Here is a 16460-nt window from a genome sequence, read left to right on the forward strand (position 1 = left end):
CTAAATAGTTACAACGTAAAGTTATGAAAGTCAAGTTATAATAGACTAATCAGAGAGATCAGTTAACACAACTCTCTTTCTCTGATGAGCAATGAGAGAGAGAGAGTTAACAGAAGTTGAAGGGCCTTTTAGACTTGCATCACACACTGAGAGGAGATGTTCCATTGACGAACACTAGAGGGCAGTGCAGGACAAAGTATCTCAGGATTAATGATATACTGTAGCGAGGGGTCATATACAGAGAAGAAGAGGCCATAGGTGACATGGGTCAAAGACATAGGTCAAACAAAGATGGTGGATAAATGAAGATGTCTTACTCAGGCCGTTTACCATTGAAAAACATTTTCACAGTTCCAGTCTACTTAAGGGGGTGCTCTCCCATAGGCACCAATGCGATAGCAGCTGGCTCTGTCGTCTGGTCTACTTAGTTCATCGACTGAAAAAAGGAGCTTTATGAAATGTCTCGCTTTCTCTTCCATCTCTGTGTCAAGTAGCTCATTTGAAAAAGTATTTGAGGTGCGCTGGAATTTACACTTTAGGGGACTTTCCTATTGGTTCCATGGTACCAGCAGGCAGATACATCAGAAACAGGTCAGTATGAACTCTATACTGGGGTCAAATACACAGGTCAACACAGGTCAGTAGGAACTCTATACTGGGGTCAAATACATAGGTCAACACAGGTCAGTAGGAACTCTATACTGGGGTCAAATACACAGGTCAACACAGGTCAGTAGGAACTCTATACTGGGGTCAAATACATAGGTCAACACAGGTCAGTAGGAACTCTATACTGGGGTCAAATACACAGGTCAATATGGGGTGACATAGCTTGGAGTTTGCGCTTTTGGGACTTTTTCCATTGGTTCCTTTGCAATGGCCAACTAAATAAACAGCAGCCGAAGTAGGCAATTTGACATGTGAATTTAACCCAGGTCTGATGGACTCTAGCTACCCTGTGATATCCTGATGGACTCTAGCTACCCTGTGATATCCTGATGGATTCTAGCTACCCTGTGACATCCTGATGGACTCTAGCTACCCTGTGATATCCTGATGGACTCTAGCTACCCTGTGACATCCTGATGGATTCTAGCTACCCTGTGACATCCTGATGGACTCTAGCTACCCTGTGATATCCTGATGGACTCTAGCTACCCTGTGATATCCTGATGGACTCTAGCTACCCTGTGACATCCTGATGGACTCTAGCTACCCTGTGATATCCTGATGGACTCTAGCTACCCTGTGACATCCTGATGGACTCTAGCTACCCTGTGATATCCTGATGGACTCTAGCTACCCTGTGACATCCTGATGGACTCTAGCTACCCTGTGACATCCTGATGGACTCTAGCTACCCTGTGATATCCTGATGGACTCTAGCTACCCTGTGATATCCTGATGGACTCTAGCTACCCTGTGATATCCAACAGGTCTGATGGACTCTAGCTACCTTGTGATATCCAAATCTCTTCACTGACATCTATGATTCTACCACTGGACATGCAGCAGTTATGCACTGGTTGTCATTGTGATTAGTAAAAACCTTTTAGACACAACCCCGTAAGCCAATTATAAGTTCACCTTCCTTCACAAAACTATCGTTACCCTTGGGTCTGATCACCACGGAGACTGTTACAACTGACAGCTAGAATCGATGAGAGACTTTTAGATGGTGACTGTATGTTGTTGAATACCCAGGCTTGGTTCTATGAGTGATTCATTGTGAACAGGTATCTCTCAACACAGGGGGGCCTTATCACTGCAGTAAATCAAATCGAATTGTATTGGTCGCATATACTTATTTAGCAGATGTTATTTTGGCTGTAGCGAAATGCTTGTGTTCCCAGCTCCAACAGTGCAGTAATATCTAACAATACACACAAATCTAAAAGTAAAAGAATGGAGTTAAGAAAATATAGAAATATTAGGACGAGCAATGTCGGAGTCCGGAGTATAAATATATATATATATATACAGTATATGTGATGTATAGACATTATGGACAGTATATGGATAGAATATGTAGTATATCTGTAGAATACGTAGGATAGATTAGTATATGTACAGCAATAGTTGAATAGGATGGACTTGATTAGAATACAGTATATACATATGAAATGGGTTAAACAGTATGTAAGCATTATTTAAGTGACCAGTGTTCCATTATTAAAGTGGCCAGTGATTCCATGTTTATGTACATAGGGCAGCAGCCTCTAAGGTGCAGGGTTGAGTAACCGGGTGGTAGCCGGCTAGTGATGGCTATTTAACAGTCTGATGGTCCTTGAGATAGAAGCTGTTTTTCAGTCTCTCTGTCCCAGCTTCGATGCACCTGTACTGACCTCGCCTTCTGGATGATAACGGGGTGAACAGGCCGTGGCTCCGGTGGCTGATGTCCTTGATGATCTTTTTGGCCTTCCTGTGACATCGGGTGCTGTAGATGTCCTGGAGGGCAGGCAGTGTGTCTCCCGGTGATGCGTTGGGCAGACCTCACACCACCCTATGGAGAGCCCTGCGGTTGCGGGCGGTGCAGTAGCCGTACCAGGCGGTGACACAGCCCGACAGGATGCTCTCAATGGTGCATCTGGAAAAGTTTATGAGGGTCTTAGGGGGCCAAGTTGAATTTCTTCAGTCTCCTGAGGCTTCCTCCTGCTGTTACATATCTGGGTGGAGAGGTTTCTGGGATGGGCGTTGACAGGAGCAGTCCTCACCACACACAAACACACGCAAGCTCGACACAGGCACACACGCACACACACGCCATATACACTTGCACGCGCACACAAACACACTTACGGTTACCTCAGATTTATGTGAGGGTGAGGGGGCCCATCTACAACCATACATGGCTGGGCTTGTACACACGATCAGTCACTGTAGACAAACACAGGAGAATGTCTTTCTCTAATATACGCAACGGCCAGGTCACTATGGTCACATCAACAGGACCACCTCTCTATGGTCACATCAACAGAACCACTTCTCTATGGTCACATCAACAGAACCATCTCACTATGGTCACATCAACAGGACCACCTCTCTATGGTCACATCAACAGAACCACTTCTCTATGGTCACATCAACAGAACCATCTCACTATGGTCACATCAACAGGACCAACTCTCTATGGTCACATCAACAGAACCACCTCTCTATGGTCACATCAACAGGACCACCTCTCTATGGTCACATCAACAGAACCATCTCACTATGGTCACATCAACAGGACCTCCTCTCTATGGTCACATTAACAGAACCACCTCTCTATGGTCACATCAACTTAACCACCTCTCTATGGTCACATCAACAGAACCACCTCTCTATGGTCACATCAACAGAACCATCTCACTATGGTCACATCAACAGGACCACCTCTCTATGGTCACATCAACAGAACCACCTCACTATGGTCACATCAACAGAACCTCCTTACTATGGTCACATCAACATAACCACCTCACTATGGTCACATCAACAGAACCACCTCTCTATGGTCACATCAACAGAACCACCTCACTATGGTTACATCAACAGAACCACCTCTCTATGGTCACATCAACAGAACCACCTCTCTATGGTCACATCAACAGAACCACCTCTCTATGGTCACATCAACAGAACCACCTCTCTATGGTCACATCAACAGAACCACCTCTCTATGGTCACATCAACAGAACCACATCTCTATGGTCACATCAACAGAACCATCTCACTATGGTCACATCAACAGAACCACCTCTCTATGGTCACATCAACAGAACCATCTCACTATGGTCACATCAACAGAACCACCTCTCTATGGTCACATCAACAGAACCACCTCACTATGGTCACATCAAAAGCAGAGCGACTAGGAACCGTCTTAGGTTGAATATGGGCCCATATTTTCACTAATTGGCACACTAATCTTATGCACAATATATTGTCTATATTTGTTTTCCACCTCACTCACATATCTCACCCAGACCACTGGGATATATATTACAATAGAGTGATATGTGCATCTGTTATAATAGAACATTTAGATTTTAGAATATCATATAATTACCATGAATATCTCCACTCCATATTGGACGTAAAAATCTCCCTTATCAAATCAGCTCCCAGGCCCTTCCTTAATGGGGCTAATTTGACCAATAACTGGTGAAACTGTTGATCGCACCACAGCTCCATGGTAACTCCATGGTAACTCCATGGTAACGCTGCAGCCTCTGTTTCTGATTCATCTCAGCGTGATGAGTCATGCTATTTATTTATTGATCTGGTAATGAGCTGATCATGGCCAATAGATTTAAACCATCTGCTGTGGCGAGTGAGTGAGTGTGTGTGTGTGTGTGTGTGTTTGTGTGTGTGTGAGTGTGTGTCTGTGTGTGTGTGTGAGTGTGTGTCTGTGTGTGTGTGAGTGTGTGTCTGTGTGTGAGTGGGAGTGTGTGTCTGTGTTTGTGTGTGTGTGAGTGTGTGTCTGTGTGTCTGTGTGTGTGTCTGTGTGTGTGTGTGAGTGTGTGTCTGTGTGTGTGTGTGAGTGTGTGTCTGTGTGTGTGTAAGTGTGTGTCTGTGTGTGTGTGTGTGAGTGTGTGTCTGTCTGTGTGAGAGTGTGTGTCTGTTTGTGTGAGTGTGTGTCTGTGTGTGTGAGTGTGTGTCTGTGTCTGTGTGTGTGTGTCTGTGTGTGTACGCAACTTTAAGAGTATGTGTGTATGTAGGCCCACTCGAGTGTGTGTGTACGCAACTGTATGTGTGTGTGCATGTGCAGTATGTTGTAACTGAGACCCCTGCACTCTGGCAGCTCATGATCATCTCAGCAGGCTTGTCCCCTCTCTTCTCTATCCAGGAAATGGCAAAGCTCACTGTCATTGGTGTTACACAAAAAGAAGTCCTCCTGATGGCTTGGAAAGAGAAACCCCAGCTAGATATTATGTGTTCTTCCCAGCAGAGACTGTCTGACTCTGGTTAAATCCTGGAGGGAGCAGGCATGGTAATGTACAACAGCTGCAGGACTCGGACGCTGCATGGGTAGCAGAGTTAAGATGTAATTAGAAAAAGACAACTGTTTTAGGAGATTAAAAAGCATGAAAATAAACCTGCGTGGTATCTGCGTAGGGAAAGAAACATGGCTCTGTGCTGGCCTCATGGCCCTCTACATCAGGTCTATGGAATCTGTTTGCTTTTCAAAAGTTGATAGAATACATCTCTCCCATTCTGTACCACCAGTCCCTTGCGTTCCATGCAGTTCTCTCTAATGTCCTGAAGGTGGTGATGTCTGCTTGCCAAACAGGATGCCGTTGCCCTCAGACAAATCAAATCACAAGCCACATGCGCCAAATACAACAGGTGTAGACACTACCGTGAATTGCTTACTTACAAGCCCTTTACCAATAATGCATTTATTTCTTAATAAAAAGTAAAATAAAAACAACAACAACAAAAAAGTGTTGAGAAAAAAAGAGCAGAAGTAAAATAAAATAACAGTAGCGAGGCTATATACAGGGGGGTACCGGTGCAGAGTCAATGTGCGGGGGCACCGGCTAGTTGAGGTAGTTGAGGTAATATGTACATGTGGGTAGAGTTAAAGTGACTATGCATAAATAATAAACAGAGTAGCAGCAGCGTGCAAATAGTCTGGGTAGCCATGATTAGCTGTTCAGGAATCTTATGGCTTGGGGGTAGAAGCTGTTAAGGAGCCTTTTGGACCTAGACTTGGCGCTCCGGTACTGCTTGCCGTGCGGTAGCAGAGAGAACAGTCTATGACTAGGGTGGCTGGAGTCTTTGACAATTTTGAGGTCCTTCCTCTGACACCGCCTGGTATAGAGGTCCTGGATGGCAGGAAGCTTGGCCCCAGTGATGTACTGGGCCGTACGCACTACCATCTGTAGTGCATTGCGGTCGGAGGCCGAGCAGTTGCCATACCAGGCGGTGATGCAACCAGTCAGGATGCTCTCGATGGTGCAGCTGTAGAACTTTTTGAGGATCTGAGGTCAGTTTCTTGCTTTTACCCTTAATGGTTATTAATGGTCATGGTTATGATTTGGGGATGGATAGCTGATCCTGGATCTGCATCTATGCCCTTAAAGCAGTGGTCACCAACCGGTCGATCTACTGGGCAATCTCCAAGGTCTTCCTAGTCGATCGCCAAACATTTCTATACATTCCTACACAGCGGGCCCAGAGAGCAAAGTGCACTTATGGTCTACTGATGGCCAATCAGATATCTCAGATCACCGTGCAGCTCCCACGAGCCCACAGCGAAGTTGATACTGTTAGATTTCAAAACTTTTAAAACCATGACTAGTTGTTATTATTAGCAGCTTGTGTCATTTTTAATATCAAGGAATATTTCACGTTCTCTGGTCATAGGAGTAAACATGTTAGAGAGCACTTTGTTCCCAGTTCTGATTCTGTTCCAGAACATTATAGATCACTTTGTTCCCAGTTCTGGTTCTGTTCCAGAACAGTATAGATCACTTTGTTCCCAGTTCTGGTTCTGTTCCGGAACAGTATAGATCACTTTGTTCCCAGTTCTGGTTCTGTTCCGGAACAGTATAGATCATTTGTTCCCAGTTCTGATTCTGTTCCGGAACAGTATAGATCACTTTGTTCCCAGTTCTGATTCTTTTCCAGAACATTATAGATCACTTTGTTCGCAGTTCTGGTTCTGTTCCAGAACAGTATAGATCACTTTGTTCCCAGTTCTGATTCTGTTCCGGAACAGTATAGATCACTTTGTTCCCAGTTCTGATTCTGTTCCTTGAAATTGTTTGTTCTTTTACGGTTTTCTGTTCTGTTCCCTGAGCTGATTCCAACCCCTGCTACTGACCCACCCCCACATGATCACACCACAACGTCCTTAAACATGTTTTCTACTGACCCACCCCCACATGATCACACCATAACATCCTTAAACATGTTTTCTACTGACGCACCCCCACATGATCACACCACAACATCCTTAAACATGTTTTCTACTGACGCACCCCCACATGATCACACCACAACGTCTTTAAACATGTTTACTACTGACGCACCCCCACATGATCACACCACAACGTCCTTAAACATGTTTACTACAGACCTGAAGGTAAGGAGGTGCCGTTCCCCTCACAGCTCCGTAGGCAAGCACAATGGTTTTGTAGTAGATGTGAGCTTCAACTGGAAGCCAGTGGAGTGTGCAGAGGAGTGGGGGTGACGTGAGAGATCTTGGGAAGGTTGAACACCAGACGGGCTGCAGCGTTCTGGATAAATTGCAGGGGTTTAATGGCACAGGCAGGGAGCCCAGCCAACAGCGAGTTGCAGTAATCCAGACGGGAGATGACAAGTGCCTGGATTAGGACCTGTGCCGCTTTCTATGTAAGGTAGGGTCGTACTCTGCGAATGTTGTAGAGCATGAACCTGCAGGATCGGGTCACCGCTTTGATGTTAGCAGAGAACAACAGGGTGTTGTCCCGGGTCACGCCAAGGTTCTTTGCACTCTGGAAGGAGGACACAATGGAGTTGTCAACCGTGATGGCGTGATCATGGAGTGGGCAGTCCTTCCCCGGGAGGAAGAGCAGCTCCATCTTGCCGAGGTTCAGCTTGAGGTGGTGATCCGACATCGATACTGATATGTCTGCCAGACATGCAGAGATGCGATTCGCCACCTGGTTATCAGAAGGTGGAAAGGAGAAAATTAATTGTGTGTCGTCTGCGTAGCAATGATAGGAGAGACCATGTGAGGATATGACAGAGCCAAGTGACTTGGTGTACAGATAGAATAGGAGAGGGCCTAAAACTGAGTCCTGGGGGACACCAGTGGTGAGAGCACGTGGTGCGGAGACAGATTCTCACCACTCCACCTGGTAGGAGCGACCTGTCAGGTAGGACCCAATCCAAGAGTGAGATGCCCAACTCGGAGAGGGTGGAGAGGAGGATCTGATGGTTCACAGTATCAAAGGCAGCAGATAGGTCTAGAAGGATAAGAGCAGAGGAGATAGAGTTAGCTTTGGAAGTGCAGAGAGCCACCGTGACACAGAGAAGAGCAGTCTCAGTTGAATGACCAGTCTTGAAACCTGACTGGTTAGGATCAAGAAGGTCATTCTGAGAGAGATAGCAGGAGAGTTGGCCAGAGACGGCACGCTCAAGAGTTTTGGAGAGAAAAGAAAGAAGGGATACTGGTCTGTAGTTGTTGACATCGGAGGGATCGAGTGTAGGTTTTTTGAGGAGGGGTGCAACTCTCGCCCTCTTGAAGACAGAAGGGACATAGCCAGCGGTCAAGGATGAGTTGATGGGCGAGGTGAGGGAAGGGAGAAGGTCTCCGGAAATGGTCTGGAGAAGAGAGGAGGGGATAGGGTCAAGCGGGCAGGTTGTTGGGCGGCCGGCCGTCACAAGTCGCAAGATTTCATCTGGAGAGAGAGGGGAGAAAGAAGTCAAAGCATAGGGTAGGGCAGTGTGAGCAGGACCAGCGGTGTCATTTGACTTCATAAATGAGGATCGGATGTCGTCAACCTTCTTTTCAAAATGGTTGATGAAGTCATCCACAGAGAGGGAGGAGAGAGGGGGAGGAGGAGGAGGATTCAGCAGGGAGGAGAAGGTGGCAAAGAGCTTCCTAGGGTTAGGGTTAGTGGCAGTGGCTTGAAATTTAGAGTGGTAGAAAGTGGCTTTAGCAGCAGAAACGGAGGAAGAAAAAATAGAGAGGAGTGAAAAGATGCCAGGTCCGCAGGGAGTCTAGTTTTTTTCCATGTCCGCTCGGCTGCCAAGAAGCCCTGTTCTGTGAGCTCGCAATGAGTCATCAAGCCACGGAGCAGGAGGGGAGGACCGAGCCGGCCAGGAGGATAGAGGACATAGAGAGTCAAAAGATGCAGAAATGGAGGAGAGGAGGGTTGAGGATGCAGAATCAGGAGACCGGAGGGAGAAGGATTTAGCAGAGGGAAGAGATGATAGGATGGAAGTGGAGAGAGTAGCGGGAGAGAGAGAGCGAAGGTTGCGACTGCGCATTACCATCTGAGTAGGGGCAGAGTGAGTAGTGTTGGAGGAGAGCGAGAGAGAAAAGGATACAAAGTAGTGGTCGGAGACGTGGAGGGGAGTTGCAGTGAGATTAGTAGAAGAACAGCATCTAGTCAAGATGAGGTCAAGCGTATTGCCTGCCTTGTGAGTAGGGGGGGACGGTGAGAGGTTGAGGTCAAAAGAGGAAAGGAGTGGAAAGAAGGAGGCAGAGAGAAATTAGTCGAAGGCAGACGTCGGCAGGTTAAAGTCACCCAGAACTGTGAGGGGTGAGCCATCCTCAGGAAAGGAACTTATCAAGGCGTCAAGCTCATTGATGAACTCTCCAAGGGAACCTGGAGGGCAATAAATGACAAGGATGTTAAGCTTGAATGGGCTAGTGACTGTGACAGCATGGAATTCAAATGAGGAGATAGACAGATGGGTCAGTGGGAAAAGAGAGAATGTCCACTTGGGAGAGATGAGGATTCCTGTGCCACCGCCGCGCTGACCAGATGCTCTCGTGGTATGCGAGAACACATGATCAGACGATGAAAGAGCAGTAGGAGTAGCAGTGTTTTCAGTGGTAATCCATGTTTCCGTCAGCGCCAAGAAGTCGAGGGACTGGAGGTTAGCATAGGCTGAGATGAACTCTGCCTTGTTGGCCGCAGAACGGCAGTTCCAGAGGCTGCCAGAGACCTGGAACTCAACGTGGGTCGTGCGCGCAGGGACCCCCAGGTTAGAGTGGCAACAGCCACATGGTGTGAAGCGTTTGTATGGCCTGTGCAGAGAGGAGAGAACAGGGATAGACAGACACATAGTTGACAGGCTACAGAAAAGGCTACAATAATGCAAAGGAGATCGGAATGAAATTAACTAAAACATCTGGGGAAGCGAGAGAGCGGGGCCTCCCTCAACTAACTCCCACAGAACAACTTGGCATAACTGTCTTTGTTTCAGGGACTGTCATCATTTTGGGGACAGCTGCCGCAGACAGCTGCCGCTGAACAAAGAGGTTGTGCTAATAACACTAAGCTAATTGCCTAGCACAAGTGTAGCCACTCCCCCACAGTTTACAAGTTAAAACAATTATACTTACAGAATCAAGCAGTATCCTTCCAAGACTATTAGTTGACACACTTGTAACGTCAGTAGGCTACAGTAGACTATGCTTTGGAGGGGGAGGGGCAGGAGGAGGTAGCCTACACACGCACACACAGGAAAAAAATGCCCGGAATATAAAATAACGTAATTAACCGGTTCCCATGCATATAAAATAAGTTCTGACTCTGTTCCGGAACAGTATAGATCATTTTTTTCCCAGTTCTGATTCTGTTCCGGAAGAGTATAGATCACTTTGTTCCCAGTTCTGATTCTGTTCCGGAACAGTATAGATCACTTTTTTCCCAGTTCTGATTCTGTTCCGTAACAGTATAGATCACTTTTTTCCCAGTTCTGATTCTGTTCCGTAACAGTATAGATCACTTGTTCCCAGTTCTGACTCTGTTCCGGAACAGTATAGATCACTTTTTTCCCAGTTCTGATTCTGTTCCGTAACAGTATAGATCACTTTGTTCCCAGTTCTGACTCTGTTCCGGAACAGTATAGATCACTTTTTTCCCAGTTCTGATTCTGTTCCGGAAGAGTATAGATCACTTTGTTCCCAGTTCTGATTCTGTTCCGGAACAGTATAGATCACTTTTTTCCCAGTTCTGATTCTGTTCCGTAACAGTATAGATCACTTTGTTCCCAGTTCTGGTTCTGTTCCGGAACAGTATAGATCACTTGTTCCCAGTTCTGACTCTGTTCCGGAACAGTATAGATCACTTTTTTCCCAGTTCTGATTCTGTTCCGTAACAGTATAGATCACTTTGTTCCCAGTTCTGGTTCTGTTCCGGAACAGTATAGATCACTTGTTCCCAGTTCTGATTCTGTTCCGGAACAGTATAGATCACTTGTTCCCAGTTCTGGTTCTGTTCCAGAACAGTATAGATCACTTTGTTCCCAGTTCTGGTTCTGTTCCAGAACAGTATAGATCACTTTGTTCCCAGTTCTGATTCTGTTCCAGAACATTATAGATCACTTTGTTCCCAGTTCTGATTCTGTTCCGGAACAGTATAGATCACTTTGTTCCCAGTTCTGGTTCTGTTCCAGAACAGTATAGATCACTTTGTTCCCAGTTCTGATTCTGTTCTGGAACAGTATAGATCACTTTGTTCGCAGTTCTGGTTCTGTTCTGGAACAGTATAAATCACTTGTTCCCAGTTCTGACTCTGTTCCGGAACAGTATAGATCATTTTTTTCCCAGTTCTGATTCTGTTCCGGAAGAGTATAGATCACTTTGTTCCCAGTTCTGATTCTGTTCCGGAACAGTATAGATCACTTTGTTCCCAGTTCTGTTTCTGTTCCGGAACAGTACAGATCACTTTGTTCCCAGTTCTGGTTCTGTTCCAGAACAGCATAGATAACTTTGTTCCCAGTTCTGGTTCTGTTCCAGAACAGTATAGATCACTTTGTTCTCATTTCTGATTCTGTTCTGGAACAGTATAGACACTTTTTTCCCAGTTCTGATTCTTTTCCGGAAGAGTATAGATCACTTTGTTCCCAGTTCTGATTCTGTTCCGGAACAGTATAGATCACTTTGTTCCCAGTTCTGGTTCTGTTCCAGAACAGTATAGATCACTTTGTTCTCATTTCTGATTCTGTTCCCGGAAGAGTATATATCACTTTGTTCCCAGTTCTGATTCTGTTCCGGAAGAGTATAGATCACTTTGTTCCCAGTTCTGATTATGTTCCGGAACAGTATAGATCACTTTGTTCCCAGTTCTGATTCTGTTCCTTGAAATTGTTTGTTCTTTTATGGTTTTCGGTTCTGTTCCCTGAGCTGATTCCAACCCCTGCTACTGACCCACCCCCACATGATCACACCACAATGTCCTTAAACATGTTTACTACTGACCCACCCCCACATGATCACACCACAACGTCCTTAAACATGTTTTCTACTGACCCACCCCCACATGATCACACCACAATGTCCTTAAACATTTTTACTACTGACCCACCCCCACATGATCATAAAGCGTAAGACAAAACTCCCTCAGTTCATGTGTATGTGTGCGTATGCGTACGTATGTGTGTGCGTGCGTGTTTGTGTGTGCGTCTGTGTTTGTGTCATTTCCACCCAAATCCATATTCAACACTGGGCCCAGGATAGAAAAATAAAATGATTGTTATCATTGGAGTTCATGAGTTTATACTGTAAAGATAATTGTTGCATAATTGTCTCCTCCTGCCCTGATTCCTGTACACGCTAGCACACAAACACACACTTAGCATTTACGTCTCTGTCAGACAAATTTCAGTGTTAACTAATGAGAGACAGACAGACAGACAGACAGACAAGGAAAGAGAAATCTCCATCTGCAACACATTCCCATCTGTATCACCTTTTTGTACTGACTCACTCATAGGGACCTTTTGCCCACTTCTCTGTTCTCTGTAACAGTGGAAACACTAGAAGCTATGCCAGTACAACATGATCTTGGACTTCATCACTACCCTCTGATCCCTTTTGTATACTTGTGCCTGCCAGTTCAGTAGGACTCAGGACTCAGATTCAGTAAGAGTAGGACTCAGGACTCAGGACTCAGGACTCATACTCAGTAAGAGTAGAACTCAGTAAGAGTAGGACTCAGGACTCAGACTCAGACTCAGTAAGAGTAGGACTCAGTAAGAGTAGGACTCAGGACTCATACTCAGACTCAGTAAGAGTAGGACTCAGTAAGAGTAGGACTCAGGACTCAGTAAGAGTAGGACTCAGGACTCAGACTCAGACTCAGTAAGAGTAGGACTCAGTAAGAGTGGGACTCAGACTCAGACTCAGTAAGAGTAGGACTCAGTAAGAGTAGAACTCAGGACTCAGTAAGAGTAGGACTCAGGACTCAGACTCAGACTCAGTAAGAGTAGGACTCAGTAAGAGTAGGACTCAGGACTCAGACTCAGACTCAGTAAGAGTAGGACTCAGGACTCAGTAAGAGTAGGACTCAGTAAGAGTAGGACACAGGACTCAGACTCAGACTCAGTAAGAGTAGGACTCAGGACTCAGTAAGAGTAGGACTCAGTAAGAGTAGGACACAGCACTCAGGACTCAGACTCAGTAAGAGTAGGACTCAGGACTCAGTAAGAGTAGGACTCAGGACTCAGACTCAGTAAGAGTAGGACTCAGGACTCAGACTCAGACTCAGTAAGAGTAGGACTCAGGACTCAGTAAGAGTAGGACTCAGTAAGAGTAGGACACAGGACTCAGGACTCAGACTCAGTAAGAGTAGGACTCAGGACTCAGTAAGAGTAGGACTCAGTAAGAGTAGGACACAGGACTCAGGACTCAGACTCAGTAAGAGTAGGACTCAGGACTCAGTAATAGTAGGACTCAGTAAGAGTAGGACTCAGACTCAGACTCAGTAAGAGTAGGACTCAGTAAGAGTAGGACACAGGAGTCAGGACTCAGACTCAGTAAGAGTAGGACTCAGGACTCAGTAAGAGTAGGACTCAGGACTCAGACTCAGGACTCAGTAAGAGTAGGACTCAGGACTCAGTAAGAGTAGGACTCAGGACTCAGACTCAGTAAGAGTAGGACTCAGGACTCAGTAAGAGTAGGACTCAGTAGGAGTAGGACTCAGGACTCAGTAGGAGTAGGACTCAGTAGGAGTAGGACTCAGGACTCAGTAGGAGTATGACTCAGTAGGAGTAGGACACAGGACTCAGGACTCAGACTCAGTAAGAGTAGGACTCAGGACTCAGTAAGAGTAGGACTCAGTAGGAGTAGGACTCAGGACTCAGTAGGAGTAGGACTCAGTAGGAGTAGGACTCAGGACTCAGTAGGAGTATGACTCAGTAGGAGTAGGACACAGGACTCAGGACTCAGACTCAGTAAGAGTAGGACTCAGGACTCAGTAGGAGTAGGACGCAGTAAGAGTAGGACACAGGACTCAGTAAGAGTAGGACTCAGTAGGAGTAGGACTCAGGACTCGGTAAGAGTAAGACTCAGGACTCAAGACTCAGTAAGATATTGGCTCAGTTCTATCTGTGGCAATCAATTAATTTATTTCTCATTATTCCTCCCTTTGGACACCATACCTCACGTTTCTAAATGGCCAGAAGCTATTTAAAAACTCACATGTAACATGAAGAAAGCTAGACGTAGGAACACATGTCCAGAGACTACCGGAGATGTCAAAGAGAGGTGAAATGTGTGTGTGCTTGGGTGTGTGTGTGTATACACTACACTATACCCACTGGGCACACCACACCATTTCAACGTGGACATTTTGGGGAATATTTGGTTGAGACGTTGATCAATGAGATTTCAACCTTTATTCACCCACTCAAAAAGACAGCCAGAAGTTTTTTGAATTCCCATTGTGTTGTCACTATGCTTTCAACCATCTAAAAGCACAAACAAATTCCAATGGAAAAACAATGTCAGATTTTTGGTTTAATTGTCATCTAAATATGTTATCACTGTGCTTTCAACCATTTAAAAGCACAACAAAGTTTAAATGGGAATACAATATCGGATATTTTGTATCTACATTGCCTTCAGAAAGTATTCACACCCTTTGACATTTTCCACATTTTGTTGTGTTACAGCCTGAATTTTAAATTGATTACATTTTGATTTTTTTCACTGGCCTACACACAATACCCCATAATGTCAAAGTGGAATGATGTTTTTTGACATTTTACAAATTAATTAAAAATGAAAAGCTGTAATGTCTTGAGTCTAAGTATTCAACCCTAAATAAGTTCAGGAGTAAAAAATGTGCTTAACAAGTCACATAAGTTGCATGGACTGTCTGCAATAATAGTGTTTAACATGATATTTGAATGACTACCTCATCTCTGTACCCCACACAAACAATTTTTGTAAGGTCCCTCCGTCGAGCACTGAATTTCAAACACAGATTCAACCACAAAGTCCAGGGAGGTTTTCCAATGCCTCGCAAAAGAAGGGCACCTAATTGGTAGATGGGTTTAAAAAAAGCAGACATTGAATATCCCTTTGAGCAGGGTGAAGTTATTAATTAGGCCTACACTTTGGATGGTGTATCAATACACCCAGTCACTACAAAGCTACAGGCATCCTTCCTAACTCATATTCCAAAAAAACGGATCTTGTTTGCAACAAGGCACTAAAATAATACTGCAAAAAAATGTGGCAAAGCAATTAACGTTTTTTGTCATGAATATAAAATGTTATGTTTGGGTCAAATCCAATACAACACACTACTGAGTACCACTCTCTATATTTGCAAATGTAGTGGTGGCTGCATCATGTTATGGGTATGCTTGTAAAGGATAGAAGAAACTGAATGGAGCTAAGCACATGCTAAATCCTAGCGGAAAGCCTGGATTCAGCAGGACAATAACCTAAAACACAGTTTTGACTTCAATCTACTTGGAAATCAATGGAAAGACCTAAAAATGGTTGTCTAGCAATGTTCAACAACCAATTTGACAGAGCTTGAATAATTTTTTAAAGAATAATCAGCAAATGTTGGCAATCCAATAGTGGAAATCTGGACCCCTACAAATCAGCTGGGCTAGACAATCTGGACCCTTTCTTTCTAAAATTAGCCGCCGAAATTGTCGCAACCCCTATTACTAGCCTGTCCAACCTCTCTTTCGTAACGTCTGAGATCCCCAGAGATTGGAAAGCTGCCGCCTTCATCCCCCTCTTCAAAGGGGGTGACACTCTAGATCCTAACTGTTATAGACCTATATCCATCCTGCCCTGCCTTTCGAAAGTATTTGAAAGCCAAGTTAACAAACAGATCAACGACCATTTCGAATCCCACCGTACCTTCTCCGCTATGCAATCCGGTTTCCGAGCTGGTCATGGGTGCACCTCAGCCACGCTCAAGGTCCTAAACGATATTATAAATGCGATCGATAAAAGACCAAGGCCTTCGACTCTGTCAACCACCGCATTCTCAAATGACTGCCTCGCCTGGTTCACCAACTACTTCTCAGATAGAGTTCAACTTGTCAAATCGGAGGGCCTGTTGTCTGGACCTCTGGCTGTCTCAATGGAGCGTGCCACAGGGTTCAATTCTCGGGCCGACTCTTTTCTCTGTGTATATGAATGATGTCGCTCTTGCTGCTGGTGACGCTCAGATCCACCTCTATGCGGACGACACCATTTTGTATACATCTGGCCCTTCATTGGACACTGTGTTAACAAACCTCCAAACGAGCTTCAATGCCATACAACACTCCTTCCGTAGCCTCCAACTGCTCTTAAACACTAGTAAAACTAAATGCATGCTCTTCAACCGAATGCTGCTTGCCCCCGCCCACCCGACTAGAATCACTACTCTCGGCGGGTCTGACCTAGAGTATGTGGACAACTACAAATACCTAGGTGTCTGGTTAGACTGTAAACTCTCCTTCCAGACTCACATTAAGCATCTCCAATCAAAAGTTAGATCTAGAATCGGCTTCCT

The sequence above is a fragment of the Coregonus lavaretus genome (assembly GCF_964263955.1).
Source record: "Coregonus lavaretus genome assembly, contig: HAP1_SCAFFOLD_217, whole genome shotgun sequence".
Lineage (NCBI taxonomy): Eukaryota > Metazoa > Chordata > Actinopteri > Salmoniformes > Salmonidae > Coregonus > Coregonus lavaretus.